Source organism: Myxocyprinus asiaticus, chromosome 14 (genome assembly GCF_019703515.2).
Source record: "Myxocyprinus asiaticus isolate MX2 ecotype Aquarium Trade chromosome 14, UBuf_Myxa_2, whole genome shotgun sequence".
In the NCBI taxonomy this organism is placed as follows: Eukaryota; Metazoa; Chordata; class Actinopteri; order Cypriniformes; family Catostomidae; genus Myxocyprinus; species Myxocyprinus asiaticus.
The window spans coordinates 20821843-20848861 of NC_059357.1; the positions used below are offsets into that span (position 1 = coordinate 20821843).

General features: G+C 40.5%; 1 pseudogene; it reads right to left on the reverse strand.

The window, feature by feature from the left end:
* Positions 1–24225, reverse strand: part of LOC127451530 (iron-sulfur clusters transporter ABCB7, mitochondrial-like) — a 34591-nt pseudogene extending 10366 nt beyond the window's left edge.
* Positions 24226–27019: the final 2794 nt, after the last annotated feature.

Here is a 27019-nt window from a genome sequence, read left to right on the forward strand (position 1 = left end):
AGTAACACAACATACAAGAAATCATATGAGTGAGCAGCCACTCTGAGACTCTGAGGCGAACAAAGGGCAGGGGAATTTATAGAATCCTTCTAAAGACAAGGAGGTGCCGGCCGCCTCCGGCTACAAGCAACACCTCATGTAATTATCAGTAGAATCACCAATTAAAAGATGGGACTGTCAAAGAGGAAAGTGCTGGCTGCTGCCACGCTTCCGTCCACCCTCCACTACTCATGTTGTCTTATTTTGTAGTTTGTTTGTTTTTTTTTGTTTTTTTTTGTTTTGTTTTTTTTTTGTTGTTGTTTTGTTGTTGTTGTTGTTTTTGCACAGTGGAGCATTTCAGATTGGTGCTATATTTCAGCAACGGCTTACTGATTCATCTTAATTAACATGTTTAGTTCAGAGGGAGGGAAGATGGTGTCAGCTTCCCCTTCCCTCCCTCCTGCTTGCCCTCCCAGAGAGCCATCTGAGCTGATAGAACAAGATGGGCTGGAGAGAAAGGAGGAAAAGAGAAAACAAGATAGATGAAAGCCACAGAGACTCATGTTGATAGACTCAAGGCAGACTGAGTCAGAGTTTACCTGCCTTAAAGTGACAGTTTATTAGGACTACATAAGTTGGAATTTACCTTTCTGCAAAGCTCTTAAGGATGACAGGCAAGGTCAAATGACCAAGGAGGACTACTAGCTGTTTGGCCAAACTATGGGACAATTTCAGTGCGATGACATGAAGCAAGAGGCAGACTGGCAGACTGACAGGAGAATATATCTATTGGTTGTGTGGGTGTTGGGACAGTGTGAATAAAGCAAACATCACCTCAGAGCAATCCTAAGCAGGGTTATTTTAGTTTTGAATTTAGTTTTATTTCTATTTTATTTTCAGTTCCGTTTTAATTAAAATAAGTTCAGTTTTAGTTTCTAGAACTGTTAGTTTTAGTTTATTTTGAATTTTTTGCAAGTGTTTTCTAGTCTAGTTTTAGTTTTTCAGTATATTTCACTTTTATTTTATTATTTATATATATATATATATATATATATATATATATATATATATATATATATATATATTAGGGCTGCCAAAGTTATTGCTTTAACTGGTATAATTTAAATATGTTTAATGGTGTTAAATTTCTCAGGGCCATCTAGTGTTCTTGTTATCCAGCTTTATTTCATTTTTAATATTACAGTAAGTCGATTAACATTTTAATTGCAATTAATCGTATAATTTCTTAGTTAATCGTGATTAATCGCATATTTTGAAAATGCTGAAAATATACTATATATATATATATATATATATACAGGTGCATCTCAATAAATTAGAATGTCGTGGAAAAGTTCATTTATTTCAGTAATTCAACTCAAATTGTGAAACTCGTGTATTAAATAAATTCAATGCACACAGACTGAAGTAGTTTAAGTCTTTGGTTCTTTTAATTGTGATGATTTTGGCTCACATTTAACAAAAACCCACCAATTCACTATCTCAAAAAATTAGAATACATCATAAGACCAATAAAAAAAACATTTTTAGTGAATTGTTGGCCTTCTGGAAAGTATGTTCATTTACTGTATATGTACTCAATACTTGGTAGGGGCTCCTTTTGCTTTAATTACTGCCTCAATTCGGCGTGGCATGGAGGTGATCAGTTTGTGGCACTGCTGAGGTGGTATGGAAGCCCAGGTTTCTTTGACAGTGGCCTTCAGCTCATCAGCATTTTTTGGTCTCTTGTTTCTCATTTTCCTCTTGACAATACCCCATAGATTCTCTATGGGGTTCAGGTCTGGTGAGTTTGCTGGCCAGTCAAGCACACCAACACCATGGTCATTTAACCAACTTTTGGTGCTTTTGGCAGTGTGGGCAGGTGCCAAATCCTGCTGGAAAATGAAATCAACATCTTTAAAAAGCTGGTCAGCAGAAGGAAGCATGAAGTGCTCCAAAATTTCTTGGTAAACGAGTGCAGTGACTTTGGTTTTCAAAAAACACAATGGACCAACACCAGCAGATAACATTGCCCCCAAATCATCACAGACTGTGGAAACTTAACACTGGACTTCAAGCAACTTGGGCTATGAGCTTCTCCACCCTTCTTCCAGACTCTAGGACCTTGGTTTCCAAATGAAATACAAAACTTGCTCTCATCTGAAAAGAGGACTTTGGAACACTGGGCAACAGTCCAGTTCTTCTTCTCCTTAGCCCAGGTAAGACGCCTCTGACGTTGTCTGTGGTTCAGGAGTGGCTTAACAAGAGGAAACTGTAGCCAAATTCCTTGACATGTCTGTGTGTGGTGGCTCTTGATGCCTTGACCCCAGCCTCAGTCCATTCCTTGTGAAGTTCACCCAAATTCTTGAATCGATTTTGCTTGACAATCCTCATAAGGCTGCGGTTCTCTCGGTTGGTTGTGCATCTTTTTCTTCCACACTTTTTCCTTCCACTCAACTTTCTGTTAACATGCTTGGACACAGCACTCTGTGAACAGCCAGCTTCTTTGGCAATGAATGTTTGTGGCTTACCCTCCTTGTGAAGGGTGTCAATGATTGTCTTCTGGACAACTGTCAGATCAGCAGTCTTCCCCATGATTGTGTAGCCTAGTGAACCAAACTGAGAGACCATTTTGAAGGCTCAGGAAACCTTTGCAGGTGTTTTGAGTTGATTAGCTGATTGGCGTGTCACCATATTCTAATTTTTTGAGATAGTGAATTGGTGGGTTTTTGTTAAATGTGAGCCAAAATCATCACAGTTAAAAGAACCAAAGACTTAAACTACTTCAGTCTGTGTGCATTGAATTTATTTAATACACGAGTTTCACAATTTGAGTTGAATTACTGAAATAAATGAACTTTTCCACGACATTCTAATTTATTGAGATGCACCTGTATATATATACATATATATATATATATATATATATATATATATATATATATATATATATATATATACTTCTTTTTCTGTCAAAATGGATTTATTTCCTATTCAGGAAAGAAAACAAAAGAAAATGTAACAATAATGCTTCATTAAAATTAACATAGCATCCAATAAGGTTGTATTCATTAACGGTACAATAAGGTTGCATCTGTAAATGCATTAGGTATAATGAACTAACAATGACCAATCTTTTTTACAGCATTTATTATTCTTGGTTAATGTTATTATATAAAAATACTATTGTTCATTGTTAGTTCATGTAAGTTAATTATGCATTTCCTAAAGTTAACATATTCAACTTTTAATTTTATAAATGCATTAGTATAGTTTGAAATTTACTAACTAAGATTAGTAAATGCTGTTGAAGTATTGCTCATTGTCAGTTCATGTTAATTAACACATTTAAAGGAATATTCAATAAAAGTTAAGCTCAATCGACAGCATTTGTGGCACAATGTTGATTATCACAAAAATTCCTATCGACTTGACCTTCCTTCTCTTTATAAAAAGCAAAATCTGCATTACAGTAAGGCACTTACAATGGTAGTATCCATAAACATTAAAATACTCACTGTTTCAAAAGTATTGCCAAAAAACAAACAATACGCATGTTACCATGATTTCAGTGTGATAAAATCACTTACCAACCTTTTCTATGTAAAGTTATATCTAATTTTACAACTTTGTTGCCATGATGGTATAATGCCTTAAACCATAAAACCCTAAAACAATCATGAAAACATTTATTTAAACAACGGCTTAAATAATTCAGTTTTAAAAGAAGAAAATGCCACAATTTGTGGCCCACAAATGCTGTTGTTTGAACAACTTGTATTGAACCCAGAATATTTACCTTTAACTAATGATAATGAATACAACCTTATTGTGAAGTGTTTTAGTACCAACCTTAGTTTTGGTATCATGAAAATGTATTTTAGTTTAAGTTTCAGTTGTTCCTATTGTGTTACTTTTTGTTTTTATTTCAGTTAACGAAAATGATTTCATTTAGTTAAACAATAACAACACTGGTCTAGGAGCCTAAAACTCCATCTTGCAGCCTATCAGCCTTAATAGCTTCCTTTGCACCCGCTGACTTTAACACCCAACAAATGGCTATAATCAAATAAGTGAGCATGGAAATAAACAGCGACATGTACAACTGATGAACACAAGTGGGGTGGAATGGGGCAGGATCTTGCTCAAGATGCGGGCAGCAGCAGCCAGCCAGTTAATCGGAGCGAACTGACATTTTCAGTGTTAGGTGTTGCTGGCTTTATGTCACCACTGAAGCAGAGAGATTCCTGGCCCAGTCATCCAAGTTCCAAGACCACAAAAACAGGTAAGAGCAAGGTAAGATCAGTGTTTGAGAAGCTCTCTCTCACTGCTCTCTCTCTCTCTCTCTCTTTCACTCTCTCCATCACACCTGATCTCATCTTTTGTTCATTCCAGCATCTCAATTAAGCATGACCTGCACAACCTTCAAAAGACCCATTCTAATAGTAATCAGTAACTAGAATCAATCACTTCTCTTGCTCCCTCGATACATTCCACACTTTGTCTCATGCGCGCCGTTCCTCCCTCAGGTGTTTGAAGCTGATCTGAGCACCTATCAACTTCACACAAATGTCACAAACGCCATTAATTGACTAAAATGGATATTCAAAGTGGCCGAGGTGCTCCTCTTCAATCACTTTCTGATTAGAAGAGCAGTATCTAAAGATGAGAGGTTTAGAGAGAGAGAGAAAGAGGTGGAGGACACACTTATACGTCCCACTCATCCCTTCCAATCTTGATATTAATGATCTGGTTCACAGACACATTTAAGAGGATGACACTCACACTACATTATTAGATGTGGAGTGACATCCACTCCCAACTCTGAACACATGCAAACCAGAGAAAGCCATACAGTTCCACAATCCACATAATAACTAAGGTAACAGACAGAAATAGGAAGAGCTGTTCTCCCAGCCTGGCTAAGCTGGTTTTGAGCTGGTAAGGCTCATCTTCAGCTGGTCTCCCAGCCTGACCAAGCTGGTCTTAACTTGGTTATGTTGGTCTCCCAGCCAGTCCAATCTGGTCTTCAGCTGATCTAGCTTGTCAGCCAGGTGGTTTCCAAGTCTGACCATCTGAAAAGTGCCCAAAACCTCTCTAAAACCAGCAAACTAGACCAGTGTGACTAGGCTGGGAGACCAGCTATGACCAGCAAAAGCTTAGGCTGGTTTAAGCTGGTTTCTTCAACAGGGTATACAACCCCCCATACAAACTAACAAACTCCACAGAATCTTTCACTTTGGAATCGCTTGAAAAGTCTGATCCTTTCTGCGACTCTATGTAGCTTTTTTCCCCTGTGCCCCAAATCCATCAAGCGGGGCAGCCATCTTCCCAATCCTTGCATGCCCTCTGCACAGCAACATAAAGGGCAGAGTTTGGATAACAAATCTACACATACAAATAAAAAAACACACACACCACCAACACAAATCAGCAAATTCATACAAAGATCCATCACACATGCTGACAAATCATTTTCCGGGACCTTCCTGGTCATCTGTAGTTTGATCCTGTCCCAGTATAAAGGGTAAAGGATGTCTGTTTCCTACAGTGCCCCACCATAAAGTCTGTCTCTTGAGCACATCATCTTCTCAGAATTTCAGAGCCTTTACCCCACCCCAGCCCCTCACACACCTCCTTTCAGCCCCTGCCAGCCTGAGGATGCAGAGATGATCCAATTAGGGGCAGAGAGACAGGACAGGCCATGTGCCAGGTTCACCCTGGTCCTCATGGAGCCTAATGAGACATTACCTTTAGCGGTGACAGTCCAGCTCTGCTATTTGACAGCAACTGTGTAAATAAAATGAAAGTGTAAGATAGTAAAAAATCTCAAGGCAAATGGCAAAAACATTCATTTATAATAAAGCAAGATATTTAGCATGTTGCCATGTCGCCAATATTGGAAAAGATGTGTGTATTCATTGTATATTTGCCATGTGACTAATTATATCTGTGTATGTGTTGTTATTGTTCTGGAAATCTGGACGTGAATTATACGTCATGACAAATGGTTCACTTCCGCGATTTGGTACGATTGCATTCATCAGCAGCGCCCTGTACCAGAGTTCAAATGAAAAAGTGGTCTGGGGTATGGTTCATGTGTACTCTGGTACGGTTCGCTGCTAATAGGAACGCAGTCATACCAAATTGCGAAGTGAACCACTTGTGATGACGTTTAATTTGCGTCTTTGCAGGTTCACAATCACAATTATTATGGTATAATGCATTTCTCCTACCTGCTTGTGTGTAAATACACTGCCTTCATAGAGCAGCTCACATTCTTCACATTTCTTCAAACGTATCCACAGGCTCATGGCAGACAAACGCTAATATTCATCACATCATTGCACATTCAATGCATCCGCGGGAGACAAACACAAGTGTTGTTCTGTGCATGGCAAGTTTTCATGGTAAATCTAAAGAGGCTCAGGCCATCCAAGATATATCTGAGTTTCTTTCTTCATCAAAACAGAATTTAAGATTTTTAGGACTTCATTTCAGGCCTCCTCCTTTAAACAATGCAAGTGAATGTCCTCCATTTTTTGACAGTCCAAAATGCATATTTAGGGTGCATCAAAATAATCCACAGGACTCCAGTCGACAAATAAAGTTCTTCTGAACCAAAACGATTGATTATTTTTAGAAACAAAACAATACTTGAATACTTTTTAACTACAAACATTCGCTTCCATACATCTCTGTGACGCGCGCTCATGAAAGGGATGACTTAAGCTCATTGGTAAGGTCACGCGTCACGTGGTGGATGAGGCAGGAAGCATGTCATTGTTTACAAGAGGAGCAGCGCTGTACAAAAGTTTAATTGTCTTTGCTGTAGATTTGTATTGTTCAAAATGGTCGTTTGGCGTGTGTATCCTGGATGCTTCAACCTTCAGAAACCCCAAAGAAAATGCACGCTGGGAAAAATATAAACTTTTCATCGATTGCCTATACATGATCGTGAGCGACTGAAGCTCTGGCTTAACATGCTGAACCTGGATATCAGTACACACCTACATTCTCTCAAATATTGGAGGGTGTGCAGTGAACATTTTACCCCTGAGGATTTCAGACCATCGAAAGAAACAAAGGGTCGATATCTGAATTCATCGGCTGTGCCCGTGCTGTTTTTCCAGCAAACTCAGGTATATGTGAAAATGTTGTCATTGTCACGCCTCCCTCGGGCTCTGCACCTCCTTCAGCGCTCTGCTCATAAACCGATTTCTTTTTTGGGTGAACTATTCCTTTAATACTTCACTTAACACAGTGACGTCTTCTCCAGTTGTTACCTTGTTACAGTGGTAAACAGCTGCCGCTTGTACTCATGTTGATGACGTAATCGGACCACGGTTTGCACCCAAACAATATGATGTGAACACAGACCAGCTTGGGCAGCGGGAGGGGGAGGAAACGAACAAGGGTTCGGTCCAAGCAATCGAACCAAGTGTGAAAGCACCTGAAGTCATTATTTACTTTAATGCTCTCAAATCAAATACAGTTCCATAATACGTTTAAGATCAATGATGTTTGTTCACACATTTTTGGTAGTGTTGGAAATAAACTGTGTAAGTGGTCTGTTTATTGCTGGACAAAAAACTGTTTTATAGTCCACCAGGTGAAAATTTTAATTCTGCTTTGATAAGTTAAAGCACATCTTTTCTCAACAAGCCTCATGATTTTAGGAATCATTTATAGCACAAACTATGGGACAAGTTATGTTTCTTTTTTCAGATTCCTATCCATTCCTCAAGTATGAGCACTGAGCATCTGTAATAGCCCCTAATCAGCATAATTTTAGTACAACAGAGGTCAAATGGAGATCACCAACATGATATGAAAACAAATGTCTGTGTTTGAGCAACTACAGCACTTCTGTGAATACATGCTCATTGACTGGGCAAAACACATGCGGCTTGGCATTTCTCTTCATTATTGACTATGTGGCATCTGTATCTTCCATTAGTGACTGTGAGCATTGGCTAGTAGAGAATCAGGGAGGGAGAGTAAGACAAATGCCTGCTGTGCTCATTGTAACCAAACAGGTCAACTGGAAGAAGGAGAGAGAAAGATAAATTATGAACACAACTTTGCACTGGGCATCATAAGTGAGCAGAGAGAGAGGCACAGAGAAACGAGAGGAAAAGAACACTCATGAAACAGTTAACATGGACTTTAATATACAAACTGACTTGGAAGGGGAAGTTGTAGGAGTCTGAGATGCTAAAGCATTGTGACATTAATGCTGAGTCCACTAAGAATCAACATCTTTCCATTTTTCTCCCTCACTCTATTTTCAGCCCCACACATCTTTTTGCTCTCAAGGGCACCTTCTTCTCAATCCTATATATCTCACCTACTTGATCTTTTGTGTCTTTACATGCATGCATTCATATACTCTCATAAAAAAAAGGTTAATGGGGATTATAGAACCTTTAAGGGGTTCAAAATATGAAGCGAGTGATATAACCCTTATGGTTCTATATAGAATCTTTTCTTCTAAGAATGTACAATGGAGTTCAAAGTCTGAAACCCCATTGAAAATCTGGGATTCAAAATCTAATTAAAACCTAAAAATAAAACAGAAAGTTTAAGAATTTTAAACAATAAAAATACCTAAAGTGTGACGAAATATTCATAACATTCAGCACTATTCCTAGGTCAATGAAATTTAAATCTGGGACATTGAACACAGTCAAAAATATTTCAGATTTACAAATTTCAATTGTGTGATACACTTTTATTAAATAGAATTAAATACTCTAACTTTTTGAATTTAGAATAAATGTGAATTATTTCATTAAAATAAAAGAGAAGTATGAACTTTAAAAACTATGAAAAACAAATGCATAAGTTTTAACAATACAGTCTGGTAAATGACAAAGCAACAACTACACTAGATTTATTTACATATGCTTTGCAATAATAATAATAATAATAATAATATATTATAAAAACTATATAATACAAATATATACAATATTTTATAAAATACTATATAAAAAAATGTATTTAAACCATTTGTTTTAATCTTACTTTTGCCAGGAATAGTTTTGCATGTAGCATGTTAACTCCTTTTGAAATGAAAAACAAAGTGTATAAATCAGAAAAAATGCTAAATAGAAGCATTTTCACACATTTTCACAGTGCTCTCAGACTTTTGGTCCCCTATTGTACATATACACACATATGGGGATTTGGGGAATTAAAATAAAAATTTAAAAAAAAAAAAAAACAAGTTCACTGTCTCAACTTTTCTTTCCAGCTGCTGAAGAAATCTATCATTGAAATGACATTTGAGTGACATTTCTAGACTAATCAAAATTCCTTGACACACGGTGTCAGCTGAAAACACAGCCGAAATGCTGGACATAATTTCTGTATGACAAGGTGTCAACAAACAACAATCTATACTGTGCAGCCCATCTGAAGACTAACAAATAAACAACTGCTCTCACTTACAAGATGGAGAGAGGTCAGTCAGACAAAAACACTGAGTGAGTTTGACTAATTTAAACTTAACATGATGGACAGAGAGAGAGGGAGAGAGAGAGAGAGGGATAATCAACATCTTGCATGCAGTCAGTTTCTATACTAAGAAGCCTCACGGATAAAGCCAGCTTACTGCTCAGATTGTTTGTGAATGTGTTTTTTTGTGTGTCTGTTTGTGTGTGTGTGTGTGGAAGAGATAGATGCCTGGTTGGTGAGCAAGCAGTACAGAACCGCACATTCTGCTCTTCCTCTCTCTCTTTTCATGTCCGTCTTTCTCTCTCTTTCACTCTCCCTCCTCTCTTTAGCTTCTTCTCTCTTTCATCGCCTGCTAATCAGCCGCCTGTCAGGGTGAAAACATCCAGTATGACAGCTATCACCAGCTACCTGTCTTCCCGCTCCGCATCCCCACACCTCCGCTCATTTACAGAGGCACGCCGGACCACTCTCTCTCATTGTTTGTTTGATTCATAAGCCAAGGCTTGTTTCAAATCCCCAGTATTGGAAGAGGTGACAGGAATCGTTTGATGGTAATGCCAGTGGCGTTTGGGAGTGTGGACTGTACGACAAGCGGAGAGGTGATCTGGCATTAAAAGATAATGCTGTCACGACCCTGACAGGGAACTGGAGCAGTCATCAATGGCTCAATGTTTAGGGCTGAAAAATAATGCTGTCAATGGCCAGGCTTGACCTGTGACCACTGTTGAGCGAATCAGTACTTGTTTGTCTAGGTTAGAGATGAATTGCCCATGTCTATTTAGTCCACAAATCTTTAAAACGTTAGTAGGGTGCAAGTTTACATAAAATATAATTCAGAGCATCTTGTCAGCTAGTTTTTAGGGAGCATGAATTTTAGCCATACAATTGTCTTGCGTAGTCAGATCTTTGACTAAAACGGCAAAAGGTCTGGGGCTTATTGTAGCTTAAACTGACTAACAGCCACACACTTAGACAAGAAGAGCCATTTAGCTGATAAGTAAAGTGTCCAATCACCATAGGTTTTCCAGTTTTTTGTGCAATATGCATCATACGGTTAGTGCACGCACTGTGGGCGATCCGTGAGTGTGCCATCTGAGGCTGAGATTAGCTGTACAATAGCTGAGTGTAAAGAATAGACTGAAATGTATTATTCAATCAAAATCTTGACTCCCAACATTCATATCTAGTACTTATATATGGATTTATTTATTTTTTTTAATCGGCACTCTGCAGCTCCCAGAATCAGAATCCGAATCAGCTCATTCTGATTCTGGAAGCTGCGGAGTGCCAATTAAAAAATAATGAAGAAATAAATGATCAATCTATTAATTTGAAAGTAAAAACGTGAATAAATAAACTAATTTATAAATGGAAAAATAAATAGACACATTTAAATGTGTTTATTTAATTCACGTTTAAAAATGTAATTTAAAAATAAAATTGTGCATTAATAAATCGTGTATTTAATTCATGTTTAAAATGCAATAAAGTGTAACAATAAAATAGCACATTGATCAGTCATTTCAAAATGCACCTTTTAAATTACGTTTTAAAAAAGAATTTGGTGATTGTTTTTCTTCATTCATTTGCCGGTTGCTTGTCTTCATCTATTTGCCAATGGCTTTTCTTTTTCATTTTACTTTGGCTTTTCTTTATCATTTGACAATTGAGTTTAAAAATGCCATTGGACAGTTGACACGTGGCAGCAACCAAAGAACTTTTGACTCAGTTATAATAAACACACCCTCTCCCACTTCCCACTCGAAGGAGATGTAAGATGGTCTGTCATTGTAAGGCTATTGATAGAGGCTTACGTGGTCTATGAAGCCTGTGCAAAAGAAATGGATGCGACGCAAGGCATATCAGAAGTTAATGGTCACTTGTTGCTGCTGCAGTTAAATAGCGAGTGGGGCACTCCCTGAACGTGCACAGTGGTACGTGTCCAGGAAGGGAGCTGGTAACCGCGATGCCGTCAACAGTACCATTCCGTGCCACTGACTGAAAGCACGTGGCAGCTCATGCTCCACCGGCGTGAGGTACTGAGCAGCTGGAGAAAGACACCGGACCACCGGGCTGCATCAGCCGCTAGACCCTACCTGCGGCCAGACCTTACCTCATCCGCTCCCATCAAGTAATGACACAACTTCCACTTTCAGTGATATCACATTCCACTTAAGACACATTATGTCCACCTTTTTTAATATTTTAAATTAATTTTTTATTGAAAGAATTGTCTGAGTATGATCAGTTCTGTTGACGGCATCGTGGTTACCGGCTCCCTTCCTGGACACGTACCACTGTGCACGTTCTGAGAGGGCCATGCTCGGCATTTAACTCTTTAGCATGTACGGTGTGATTACACTAGGCTGGGATAAGACATGTCCGATCAAACCAGTGTGATCTGCATTCATGCTGCTGTTTACCAGCAATATCGGTTGTAATAATGACTGAAGTGGTTGTCATAATGAACCAGCTGCTCGAATATTTTTTTCAACATCACAATATCTTATTTATTTATGTTACAAACTTTCAAACAATCTCTAAATAAAAGTATAAAGCCGTTATCATCAGAGCGCACTGTTTTGATGCAGTGCTATGGCCATGTTTTCTGACATCAAAGTATATACAAACTAGTCAGTCCACAGCATGTGGAAACTAGTCAATTACAGCGTGCATTAAAGAACTCATGCTGGGAGATCTGTCAGTACAGGAGAAACTCACATGCGAAAAGGTTAACTGCAGCAGCGACAAGTGACCATTAACTTCTGAAATGCCTCGCATCCGTTTCTTTTGCACAGGCTTCATAGTAAACCTGTATCAATAGCTGTCCAATGACAGACCATGTTACATCTCCTTCAAGTGGGATGTGTGTCAACTGTCCAGTGGTATTTTTAAACTCGATTATCAAATGCATAAAGAAAAGCCAAAGTAAAACGAAAAAGAAAAGCCAAAGTAAAACAAAAAAGAAAAGCCATTAGCAAATAGATGAAGAAAGCAACCGGCAAATGAATGAAGAAAAACAATTGCCAAATGCTTTTTTAAAAAGCAAATTAAAAGGTGCTTTTAAAAATGACTTATTAATGTGCCATTTTATTGTTACATTTAATTGCATTTTAAACATTAATTAAATACACAATTTGATTAATACACAATTTAATTGTTAAATTTAATTACATTTTTAATTGAGAATTAAAAAAACTAATTTAAATGTGTTTCTATTTATTTATAAATTGGTTTATTTATTCACGTTTTTATTTTCAAATTAATAGATTGTTCATTTATTTCTTCATGCTTTTTTAATTGACACTCTGCGGCTTCCATACTTCTAAGACACATGAGTTTGCATATCACAAAATTGCAGTATCTACATATTGCTAGGGTGCTCGCACTTCTGTGGAATGAGATCTACTTTTTCATAATGTTATTATAGTATACTGTAGATCTACCATGCAAAATAGTGTTGTCACAAAACTAAAATTTCAGTAGGCTGTACCAGTACCACTGAAATATGATGGTACCTGATACCAATTTAGATACCACAAAAAAAAAAAAAATAAAAAAAAAAATAAGAAACAATACAAAAATTAAAGTAAACATTTTAAGTACAAATTAAGTAAACATTGTTTCAAGTTCTCAAGTAATCATTAAATACAAGCAAACAGTCAGTAATAAAATGAGAACAAATAACAAATTACAAGCAATAGAAGGGGATGATGTCGGGGTCCTTTGCGTCTGTGTCCTGATCAGGGACTAAAAACGGTTCAAGGAATGAAAACGAAAACCAAAAATGAATGAAATTTTTAGCAGAACGTAACTGAAAACTGGAACAAAGTGATTTTCAATTGTTCCGGAGTGAAAACGTTATTTTTAAATGCTGGTAACCAGTTATAACTGGTTAATTTTGTTCCGATAATTTTTTCATGAAACTAAAAGCCAAAGGGTTTATCACAGAAAATTTTTGGAACTACACCACTTCATATTGCCCGAAAACATGAAACGTGCTTTGATCCTTAAGGAAACTGCTGGCATTCCTTTGCCAGTTTGCAATTGTGGATGTCGAATTCTGTAAATGAAGATTTTTTTTTACAGCTATCTACAGTATAATTACTGTACAAGCACAGCTAATCCAGGTACAAGGAAAACATTATTAGAGGTAAAAGGTACTTTTCTCTGTTGTTTCCATGTCTTCACTGAATTATTGTTAGATATGATGCATTCATACAGATTTGATGCTGCTGGGTTTTGACTCAGAAGCAGATCTGTAAATAAAATTATACTTCACTGTTAATTAACTGCTTGTCATGATTTTTATGCTGATAAATCCACCACACAGGAAAAAAATTAATTGTTTATTTTAGATTAATTTGGTGAGGCAAGTGGCTTATTTTGGGCTTGTTTTTCCAGACCATGTTGCTTGTTTCTCTTGCTAGATCTGGCAACACTGCAATTGGTATTTCACCCACCCCTTAGCGCAGAGTAATGTCATTTTTAAAAGAATGGTATTAACCATTCTTTTATTTCATTCTAACCAGTAACCTTTTGGAAAGGAGGCTGTGGAACTTCTGAACCGGAAAGAAAAAATACAGTTTTAGCTCAGAACGAACCAAAATGAAAAACATTTCGTTTTTAGTCCCTGGTCCTGATCACCCTGAAATAAGTTTATTTTGCAATAACAACTGGCTGACTGTACATTATCCAGCTTATTACATGACTACTAACCAAATAAACAAATAAATGGTCATAAAATATTGATTTGCGTTGAAATTATGTAATTATGTGAGAAGATAGAAATCGCTGAACAGCTGAATTCTTCTTCCAGTTTGAGTTCAGTTGGTGTTTAATAGCAAAATTTACTTTCTGACAGCTCATTATCCAGCTTAGTGCAAAACTACTTGCCAAATAAATGAATTAATAAATGGACAGGAAGCATTTATTTGAGCTGAAATTATTTTATTAGCTTACTTGTAGAGATCGCAGAGTGATCCGAGAAGTAGGAAAGATGACTCGCAATACCCGGTTGTGTTCAGTCACTGGTAGTTTTATCTTGTTTCCTTGGTTTATGTATTTAAGCCCTGTGTTTTGTTCAGTCTCTGTCAGTTGTTAAAGTAGTTAAATTATGGTTGGCTCTCACGTGCTTTGTTTTTTTTTTTTTTTTTTTTTTTTGTGTTATGGCTTTTGGATTACCCTGTTCTTGAATTCTTTGTTTTCTAGATCTTGGATATAAGTTTTGCTTTTTCATCACGTCAATAAACTGCGATTGGGTTCATACAACTCCACATTGTGCACCTGCCTGCTCAGACAATTTTTTACTGCAGTACCAAGTAGTCAAGTAAATTCAGAATGAATTGTAGTGAAATATGACATAAAACTACTTATATTACTGGTCTTCACTCTATGATTACAATACTTGAATACTTTTTAAAGCCATTAAAATAATCCAGCCAAGAGCACCTGAGTGGTTTTCTCATTTTCTTGTTGTTTGATTAATTTTAATAACATACTAGAAAGCAGCAGATTTAGGCTGCACTACACAAGTCAGCCTTTTTGGACTCAAGATGGCGCCGAGTATGGCTGCTGCGTTGCGAGCTCCGACACAACATGGTAGTGTTTTGTTTGTTTTGTTTACAATTCTTATGTTTTTTGTCTTGGATGTTGTCTGCCTTATTGTCTATGACAGACAAACATTTTTGGACATTGGTTCAGCAATTACACACCGTAAACCGGACTTCAAATTCCTCAATGCCGACCCGCTGTTTACAAACACGCAAGCGGAGCCCTTTGTCTGGGCAGCCCGGATGCGGAAACGCAGGAGGAAAAGGGGAAACAGAGCCGGCGTTCTCATCAGAGTAAGACGCCGTACAAATCGACCCCGCTACCCAGTATTTTACTGGCAAATTTTCAGTCTCTGGATAACAAGCTCTGCGAGCTGAAAGCACGGATCTCTTTCCAATGAGAGATGAGGGACTGCTGCATTATCTGCCTTACGGAAACTTGGATGTCTGCGGACATTCCAGACTCAGCCATCTAACCCATGGGGTTCTCCGTGCACCGAGCGGACAGAGCGAAAGACCTCTCAGGTAAAAGCAGAGGTGGTGGTGTATGTTTTATGATCAACAAATCCTGGTGTGATCAGAGGAACGTACATTCTATCAAATCTTTCTGCTCTCCTGATCTGGAATTTCTCATGCTTCTGTGTCAACCATTCTGGCTACCGAGGAATTCACAGCGGTCATTATCACTGCTGTGTACATCCCACCACAAGCTGACACAGACCGGGCACTCAAGGAACTGTATGGGATTATAAGCAAACAGGAAACCGCACACCCTGAGGCAGCGTTCATTGTGACCGGGGACTTTAATAAAGCCAGTTTCAAATCAGTCGCACCAAAATACCACTAACACATTAGTTTCAACACACGAGGGGACCGGGTTTTGGACCATTGCTACTCTCCCTTCCGGGATGGCTACAAATCCCTCCCCCGCCCACCATTTGGCAAATCGGACCACTCTTCCATTCTGCTTCTGCTCGCTTACAGGCAGAAACTGAAACAGGAAGCACCCACCCTCAGAACGATCCAGTGCTGGTCGGACCAATCAGACTCTAAGCTACAAGACTGTTTTGATCACATGGACTGGGAGATGTTCCAGTCCGCCTCTGATGACGACATCGAGCTTTATGCTGACAGCATAATGTGTTTCATCAGAAAGTGCGTAGAGGATGTCATTCTGACCAGAACAATACGGATCTATCTGAACCAGAAGCCATGGATTAATAGCAATGTTAGCGCGGCACTTAATGTGCGGACCTCTGCTTTTAATTCCAGGAATGTGGAGGAGCTTAAACAAGCCAGTTATACCCTCCGAAAAACTATCAGAGCAGCAAAACGCCAGTACAGGAACAAGATTGAAGGACAGTTTAACACCACCAACTTTAGAAACATGTGGCAGGGAATTAACATCATCACGGACTTTAAAGGGAATAAAAACTCCGCCATGAACACCGCTGCCTCTCTCCCGGATGAGCTAAATACTTTTTATGCTCGTTTTGAGGGAAATAACACCGCCCTCGTGGAGAGAGCTCTCGCGGCCGAAGCTACAGAGGTTAGTTCACTCTCCATCTCTGTAGCGGATATAACCCGATCCTTCCGACGGGTGAATATCCGCAAATCTGCGTGCCCAGACGGCATTCCGGGCCGCATCATCAGAGTGTGCGCGAACCAGCTGGCTGGTGTTTTTACGAACATTTTCAACCTTTCCCTCTCTTTGTCTGTAGTCCCCACATCCTTTAAAATGTCCACCATTGTGCCTGCTCCAAAGCAATCAAAAATCACTTGCTTAAATGACTGGCGTCCTGTTGCTCTGACCCCCATCATCAGCAAATGCTTTGAGAGACTAATCAGAGATTACATCTGCTCTGTGCTGCCTCTCTCTCTAGACCCATTGCAGTTTGCTTACCGCAACAACCGCTCCACTGATGATGCCATTGCATCTACAATACACACTGCTCTCTCCCACCTGGAAAAAAAGAACACTTATGTGAGAATGTTGTTTGTAGACTACAGCTCAGCATTCAACACCATAGTGCCCTCCAAGCTTGATGAGAAACTCCGGGCTCTGGGCTTAAACAGTTCACTGTGCAGCTGGATCCTGGACTTCCTGTCAAGCAGACACCAGGTGGTTAGAATAGGCAGCAACATCTCCTCATCACTGACCATCAACACTGGAGCCCCACAGGGCTGTATTCTCAGCCCACTCTTGTATTCTCTGTACACACACGACTGTGTGGCAACACATAGATCCAATGCCATCAAGTTTGCTGATGACACGACGGTGGTAGATCTGATCACTGACAATGATGAAACAGCCTACAGAGAGGAGGTGCACACTCTGACACACTGGTGTCAGGAGCACAACCTCTCCCTCAACGTCAGTAAGACAAAGGAGCTTGTGGTGGACTTCAGAAGAAAAGACAGAGAACACAGTCCCATCACCATCAATGGAGCACCAGTGGAGAGAGTCAGCAGCTTCAAATTCCTGGGTGTTCACATCACTGAGGAACTCACATGGCCCATCCACACTGAAGCCGTTGTGAAGAAGGCTCATCAGCACCTCTTCTTCCTGAGACAGCTGAGGAAGTTTGGAATGAACCGCCATATCCTCACACGGTTCTACATCTGCACTGCATCTCCACCTGGTCCGGCAATAGCACCACCCACAACCACAAAGCACTGCAAAGGGTGGTGCGAACTGCCAGACACATCATCGGAGGTGAGCTTCCCTCCCTCCAGGACATATATACCAGGCGGTGTGTGAAAAAAGCTCGGAGGATCATCAGAGACTCCAGCCACCCGAGCCATGGGCTGTTCTCACTGCTACCATCAGGCAGGCGGTATCGCTGCATCAGGACCCGCACCAGCTGACTTCATGATAGCTTCTTCCCCCAAGCAATCAGACTTGATTTACTCTTACTCTTATATCTCACACCGGACTGTCATAAATTATATTATTATCATATTATATTCTCTCTTAACAACTTTCTATCAACCGACAGCCTGAATGTCAATACAGTACAATACAACCTACTGTATATCCTATATATACTATATATACTTTGTTTTATTGAATAATGTGTATCTATATTGTGTGTATTGTATACTGTACAGTGTATGTTATTATTCGTATATTGTGTTGTGTGTAATTATGTGTATATTAGACTTTAAATTGTGTTGTGTAAAATTGATGTTTATTGTAAATTGGTATATGTCTCATCACTGTCACGACTGCTATGTTGATCGTAACTGCACCCAAGAATTTCACACACCATTGCACTTGTGTATATGGCTGTGTGACAATAAAAGTGATTTGATTTGATTTGATTTTTACAAGTCCGATATTTTGATACAAATCCCCTTTTTTTTGTCCCACCATTTAAGTTTACTTTAGACATAAAGTACTGCATTTACATTGATACATCCCAAGCAGGGCATTTTGATGGTATTTGACTGCAGTTTAGGCACGGATCCTCATTTGCGCAAGTGCTCTCACACACATAAAGGCATCTAACTAGCCGATTTTTCCAATGATTTTCAGGTGTTAGCTTGATTAATATAATCACTGGCCAGGAAGCGGGAGATGGAGTGTGCTTTAGCGTCTCTCAGCCGGAGGTGTTAATCATTTGACCGTTGGGACTCCCTGCTGAGTTAATCATTTGAAGAACTGAAGAAACACATCCGACTTGCTTGAAATTATCACTGGCTGTGGGTGGGCTGAGTACAAGTCACCAAGGCAGTGACCAATGAGTGCAGTTCATGCACGGAAGCAATTTATTTATTTTTTCTGCAGAAAAAGCTTGGCTTCTGGAAAATGCTCGTGGACAGTGCAGTTGGAGGAGAAGCTTATGCTCTTTGCAGTCAACAAGTATGTTTGTGTGATATATCTAATATGTAATATCATGACAGACAATTAAAAGAAAAAAATTCTGTTGCACAGATCTCTGCACAGCATGTCAAAAAATGTGTAAAACCTTTTAAATTTAGTACTTGGGTCTGATATTATTTTATATAACGTGAACATAAGCTTATTATTTGTATACAGCTGCAGATTATATAAATATACTGTTGTCTACATTTGTATAACATTATGTATAAATATGCATACCTTACAAGTTTACTTACTTTTGTTTTATTTTAGTTGATGGTATTTTAATATACTTTTGAATGGCTCACTTTCTAACAAATGACACAGTTTTGTTGCCCAGCTCTTTGCACAATGTGACAATAAATGTGTGAAAGAAAAGGATGCTATTTCTTTTTGCTATGCGTTCTAAATAGAACATGTTTTTAACAAACAACCTAACATAGCAGATGCTGCAGACTCTTGGAGTCACCGACTAGGAGGGAAAGATCAGCAACAAAAGTCACTAAATGTGACACACTCCACCCAAATCGAGTTGTTTGGAGTCTGCTAGTGTGATACCAGCTAAAGCTGGCTGTCAGCAAAGTCCCTTTTGAGGCTCAGCTTGCAGTTTTTTTCTCTACTTTCCCCTTTGATCTGTTATCGAGATCGGATCGTGATCGACGTAATGCATTTAATTGACATATTGCATTTATGTTATTTATTACATGGCTCTCTGGAATACTCAATTCTGATTTCTAGAGACTCTGTGGTCTCTTTTTTCTCATATAATTACACAGTAAAAGTAGAAAAAACTTGGAAAGTAAAAGTAAAAATGGAAGCATATGGCGTCACATCAACTTGAAGATGTTCATTGAAAGCTTCACGTCATCACAGAAAGTTCAGAAATCACAGGCCAGACGACAACAATTGTACAGTAAGTATCTAAAATTGAATCAGGGCGTCTGTCAACAGAAGGCGCGATGCGGCGTGACACTTCCAGTGTGAACAACTTTGTTGATCATAATGGGAGCTATTTAGTTGTGAACTTTTGTTTCCGCTAACTTGTTACATTGATAGATGTGCGACTACATGGCAATCAAGTAGCTAACTAGTTTAATAGTATAGCTGGAGTGTCATCAGCTAGATTAAAGTACTATCCTACCTCCTTATGAATACGGGTTTTATTTTTTTTACAGTCTCTCTACACTCAGCAATGCAAACTGATCTGCTGGGCAGCACTTCTTTTCATCTAGTCACTGTGCTTCCCAGTGAAACAGCGATAATGATGCATGTTTGTGCGACACTGGCTGGGCGTTACTTGGACTTTAGTTTTGCAAGCCTTATCTCTTTTTAACTTTGATTAAAAATATATAAACGCATTACTGAATTCACCCCCTTCCAACCCCCAAAAATTCTACGCCAAACAAGAAAGACAGAAAAAATGAATAAAAATATGAGACTTAGAGTTCAAGGATTTTCATTTTGGGGTGAACTTTGCCTTTATAAACAAACTAAACTTCTCCAGAAAAAAGCAGATGAAGACTCCGCCACCATTCTTTCACTTCTGACAAGTTAATCAAATAATAGTGAGAATGAGAGCTGTGATACTGATAATGCAATGCATCTTCTGGCTGCCGCCACTGATTGTCAAAGCTCACACCTCCCTTTTTGTTTTTTGTTTTTTGTCTATTTCTTGCGCACTCAAACATTCTCTCAGTCAACTATTCCCTAATGTTTGCCTCTCTTCAATTTCCATTTTCTGCTCTCTGACATCTCTGTCTCTCCAGTTCTCACTTTGTCTTAATTCTTCCGGTTTGTTTCTACCCCATTCCTCTCTCCCACACCTTCCAGTGTTTGCCTGGGGATGCTTATCATTGACGTGCACAACATCTTTTCCTGCACCACATCGATCCTGTTATTGAAACAAGCCTCATTTGCAGTCTCCTTCCTGTTTTGTATCCCCCTCATCCCCCTGTTCTCTCTCTTTTCTTCGTTTGCTCTTTAAAGAGAGAGCCACCTCAACAGCTTGAAAAGTTATATAAATGTGTTTTATTAGTTTTATTTTGCATAAATTTATCTTTTCAAGTTTTATGCTGTCACCCTAATTGATAATTTTGTGACAGATAAATAAAGTTCTGGGGTCCTAAGTCCATTTTAGTCCTAACTTAAATGAGTATTCGAGATTCATTATAAGTTAAGATCTATCAACAGCATTTGTGTTGATTATCACAAAAATGTATTTCAATTAAATTCCTTTTCTTTAAAAAAGCAAAAACTGGGTCAAATATATTGTCTACTCACTTTCCTGCAACAATAAAACAAACAGCTTTAAAATATGTATTCTTTGTATTGAGCCAAGAGGTCAGCATGTGACGTTTCAATCTTCTATTGGTCACGTGTCCTCTTGTCGTACGATTTCACAGTTCAGAGTTCACCAAACTTGAACTTTGGTTTGCAGCGTCATACGAAATTTCTTTGCACAAGCTTGTGTTTCCGGTCTCTCGTGTTCGGATACCTTTGGATGGGAGTGAATGGAGTGCGAAGTGTAGTGTGACCGCCCCTTTAGAATGGACTGACTGTGTAAGTCACCAATTATGAGTCACCACTTCATTAAAGCTGCTTCACCAGAGCTGTTCTCTGTCCTGAGCACAGTTAGCTAATCCGGCCCAGGAATAATTTGTAATTGTACCGAATCAAACCATGCTCATTTGGAAATACTACTGAAAATATTCCTCACCATGCTCAAAACCGTTCGGCACGATGGTGAAAAAGTGTTTTTGGTACAGTACGATTACAAACTGTTCCCCGCACAGATTTTACATGACAGTAGGCTAACCGTACTGCAGAGAACCATGCTAGTGATGTGCCGACTCACAATTAGTTAACTTCTAATCCAGATTTCAATGTGCCACAATGGACAAAGAAACCATAGCAGTGTGAATGAGCCTGAATTGGTTCAAAACTGCACAATTAAGCAACGGTAACAGTAATTTTATGGTAAAGGTAACACACTGGCTGTCAAACACATATTGCACTACACATAACACATAAGCTACACTTGTATTTTCTCAGGCACCTATTGAGTCTAAATAGTAGACTACTAAATACTTAGACAAAGAATTGCCACAGACCTGATTTGATATTACAATGATTATTTAGCTGTGGATTCTATATGTATTGTGATTTTTAAAGTATCGCAATTCTGTAAATATTGCGATGTGATGTCTATGTGATGTGATGATTTAGCTGAGTTTTTTTTTTTTTTTTTTACAAAGAAATGTTTATTGAAGAACACTTGTGTCTGATATGACAATTGTTTCACTCTGTAATACAGAATTAGCAGGTATTTATGTGCAAAACTACCATCAGGGAACAGAGGCTACATCAGTAACCAAGACGTTCCCTGTCTGTCACTCACTCGACGTTGTGTCGATGTAGTGACACTAGGGGTTCCTATACGAAATGCCGCAGGCGCTGAACCATGTCATGAGTTACGGAGGAGTGGACACGGGCAGGCTGCTGCGTGCCTCGCAGCGAGCGTTCAACCACGTCATGACCTTCCAGCGAGTTAGGTAAGGCGTCTCCCTGGTCCCGAAAAGGGTGGGAGGAGGCACTTACCCGAGGAGGCTACAGGCGGTGGCCTTTCCTGATTTGTTTTGTTAAGCAATTTCCCACTGAGCACCTGCTAGAATAGCACTGGGGAAGTGCTCTTCCCTCTCCAGGAGGGAAGGACCCTATCTACGGAGAGGGTACACAGCAACAGTGGCCGAGGCAGAGCAGAGCTCTGACGAGGGGAAACACAGGGTTCACCTGAGGGGAAACCGAACAGTGGAAATGCATCATACGGGATTACCGAGGGGGGAATCACCACGTATGGAGCACTGAGCCCAAGTACAAGGGCTCACCTGAAAAGGGGCATACCATGAGTTCTGGGCCTGGCAGCGTTACTCCTCCACTGAGTTCGCCACCGAATAGTGCTTAAAGAATTAAAGAGGCATCCAGTTTTCACTAGTTGCGGGGAACTGTTGTGGACAAGATAGTGCACATTATCACCTTAAAAAATGGTAAAGGCGCAATGCAAGTGATACACCCGACCGGCTGCCCGGCCTACCTGTTGTCACCCATAACACTCAGGTCGAAACTGATTCTATGCACAGGTGTAGCCCAACCTTCTGCTCTGCATATGTCTGCTAGAGAGGCGCCCCTTGCCAGTGCCCAGGAGGACACAACACCTCTGGTGGAGTGCGCCTGGACTCCCAAAGGGCACAGCAGGCCTTGTGATTGGTAAGCCAGAGAAATGGCATCCACAATCCAGTGGTGGGAACTTTGAGAGGGGGCTCTGGCCTGAGTAATCGTGTGTACCACCGCTAGCAGAAGTCCTGCTAGGTCCTCCACGTCCCATCCAGGAGCCAGACGTGGAGATTCCAGAGGTCTGGCCGCAGGTGCCGGAGCATGCCCTGCCCCTGAGAGAGAAGGGAGTACCAAAGGGGGCAGTGAGAGAACTCTTGGGAGGCGAACAGGTCCACCTGCCCTGCCCGAATCTCTCCCAAATTAGCCACCAAAGTGGATATCATCCGAACCAAGGTGCACACTGTGACTTTCGTCGCCCGTAGAGTGAGGTCGTTCGCAGTGCGCAGTTCCTGCATGAGCCCTGGGTCGGTCCTACCCTTGTGCAGATCTTTAAGTGCCTTGGCCTGGTGAAGCTGCAGGATGGCCATGGCATGCATGGCGGAGGTGGCCTGACCCGCGGCATTGTAAGCCTTCGCCACTAAAGACGAAGAAAACTTACAAGCCTGGGAAGGGAGCCTTGGCCGGTTCCTCGAGGTTGCTGCACCCTGCAGGCACAGGTGCACCGCCATGGCGCACTTGACCTGGGGAAGCTCAACATATCCCTCGGCTGCCCCACCGTCGAGGGTAGTTAGGGTGGACGAGCTCGCGAAGCGTGTACGGGTGGAGAAAGGCACCTTCCATGACTTCAGGAGCTCCTCTTGCACTTCCGGGAAGAAAGGCACCGGGGCGCGGCCGTGAGCCATGCTCTGAGCCCAGAAACCAATCATCCAGCCGTGAATGCTCAGGGCAGGGTGGAGAGTTACACTCAAGCCTGATGTTCGCAGCCGCCTGGGCAAGCACGGCTGCCAACTCAGCATCTACTTTGTCCTGAGCTCCACCGCCCGAGAGCGGGAGCTCAGTAGACTCGTCCGCTTCCAAAAGCAGGAGCCCACCCTCTGATGCTGTGACCAATAACTCATCCTCATTGCGAGCCCTGAACGAGACATCAAATCCGCCCTGAGGCAGACCATCTGCCTCGCTCGTGAACTTTACCAGGCAGAACGAGCGTGCTGGGGGATGGGAGGTCTGCGGGGACTGAGCCGGTGGAGAAGCTCCCATATCCACATCCAAAGCCGCCTGAGTTTCAACGCAGGATGGACCGGGTCGGGAAGCAGCCGCGGTGGCTCTCTGCTTCACGAAGAAGGAAGAGAGCCGCGACCACAACGTTCTCATGGCAAGTTCTCACAGTGAAAACATGACCCATCCACAAAAGCTGCCTCAGCATACTGGCGACCCAAGCACTCGAGACAGATTCTGTGACCATCCGGTGGGGAGAGATAACAGCCACACCCAGTGGCACAAAGGCGAAAGGACATCTTTAAAAAGACGCCAAATGTTTGTGTGAGCTCTTTTAGAGAAATATACTCTTTTGAATATACTGTTTTTTACACCTGTGGACTCAGCCATCGAAGCACCCAGGGGAAGCACAACACTTGACCGTGCAAGGGTGACCACTGATACGCGCCGTAATTCCAGCAGCAGTAGCAAGGTGACGGGACAAACACACGTGCTCGGCTCCGAAGAACAAGTCTGAATGAATGGTGCATGCCATCTCCTTTTATAACCATATGTCCGGGGCAGAGAGTGGCATGCAAATTTCACTCGCCAATTTTCATTGGACTTTTCTGAATAAAGCAAAATTGATTGGGGCTCTCAAAAGCGAACCCCTAATGTCACTACATCGACACAACATCGAGTGAGTGACAGACAGGGAACTAAGAAAATAGGTGAAATTGCAAAAAGTAACTTTTCCTCAATGTTGAAGACTCAAGTGTCAACATCAAGAATTCCCTGCTGGGGAAGAGATATAGTTCAAATCCACAAGCCAGCACATTTAGGGTAACATCTTAAGTCCAGGGCCAAGAGGAACAGGAAGCTTTCACACACACACACACACACACACACACACACACACACACACAGAGAGAGAGAGAGAGAGAGAGAGAGAGAGAGAGAGAGAGAGAGAGAGAGAGAGAGAGAGAGAGATGGACATGCAGCTTCCTTTTGGGATGAAAGAGCTTTTGTTTCCCTGCCTCTGATTCCTCAATTGAGGTGTCATACACCAGGACTCCAGGGAAAAGAGTGAGTCTTCAACCTCACTCTCTCCCCCTCTCGTCTCCTCCTCATCCCTCCATTATTTCTACTAATCCCAAAGATGCCGATTCAGAGAAAGAGATGGAGAAAGAGCAAGAGAAATGTCCTGCCTTTTGTCTCCCTTGAGATCAATTGTACAATCTAATCCATGAGGACTCTACTTTCACTGCAGCCAGATCAGTCCAATGTGATCAATGCTCCTGTGTGTGTGTGTGTGTCTGTGTGTGTGTGCATGGTAATGTAGGTGGCAGATATAAAGTAGGTGAGAAAAAAAAATAGTTGTAGGGATAAAGAAGGGGGGGGGGGGGCATACAGAAGTGGCAGGAAAGATAAGAAATTCTTTAGATCTGATTTTCCTTAAATGTCACCAGCTTGAGGATTGTCTTTCCATGCTAGCCAGGTGTATAAAGAGATCTCTACCTCCATTCTCTCTCCCACTGTCTCCATCCCAGTCTGTCAGTTGGTGGCACCTTGCGGGGCAACAAAGAGTCTTTTTATCTTTCATTCAGTGCTCATAACACTCATTCCATCTCCAAATAAAAATGTTCAGTATGACCTTGAGTATTCTACAGCTCTGGGAATTATAGGTAAGCAGCTCAGAAATGGCTAAGCCCAAATGTCAAATTGTGAAACATGAATGAGCAAAATCTAATGGCATTAAGTGAAAAGTGGCCAGAATGTGATAGATGGATCTAATGTAGTTCTTCAAAAGCTTCACCATGTTTTGGCCATTATATTTTTGTAAACAACAACATCAAGGGAATGACTTTGGAATACAGATGCTGTTAAGTGGTTCAGCATTTTGTTTTAGCATTTTGGAAAGCTTCAGGGGGGACTCTCTGAAACTGCTTAATCTTAGTTTATCAGGATCAGAGCGTGTGAAGTGTCTCCTCTCTCGATGTATCTGAAGTATCTCTGTCTCTTCTAGCATGTTAAGTGTCCTCTTCTCTCTCTGTTTCTGGTAACCATTTCCTTCTCTTGGTCTTTTCAATGCCTGTTATGTATTCCTCCCAGTGGCAGACCAAAAAATTCCCACCCCTGCATGCGGGCCCCGCCCACAAGTAGTGACATCATTCACATGCATTTGTAATTTGTATTGTTTGATGCAGACAGTGATGTTCAAATGGGCGCCTCTCTCAATACTTTTTTTATTTGTTTTGCATTTTTTGTGCTCCCCTGAAATATGACCATCGTTCTCGATCATTTGGAAAAATGTATGTTTGTATGGTTACAACATATCTATAGATGAATTTACTGTTTACCAACAAACACTCAGTGGTGACACTTACGGGTTCTTTTGGTACCCCAGAAAAGAACTGCTTTCGATGGGCACTTTGTAGAAATTGAGCCAAAAATGGTGATTGTGGAGTTATTGGTAATTTGGGCTTATTTTAGATTTCAATCATGATCAATGAATTGGGACAAAAATTTAATTAAAAAATTTATTTAAATTATGATTTCACAGGTAACCATCATTGTTATTGCGTCTGCTCTAATACGACCCATTAGCCTAGCAGCTACTGTTGGTAGATTTTGTATGGTACAGTTGGTAGAGTTGTATAAGCTCACAAATGCAAATGGCTATTTTTAATTTCCAAAGCATAACCACTGTGACAGATACAGTATGAGGCCAAGTATGATCTGACGAAGCTCTTATACCACCATGTAAGATCAAATGGGACAAACTGGACCCTGTCTTGCCACCACCACAGGGCGTACTGGCTGTTCAAGTGGATATATGAATAAAAATACTACTTAA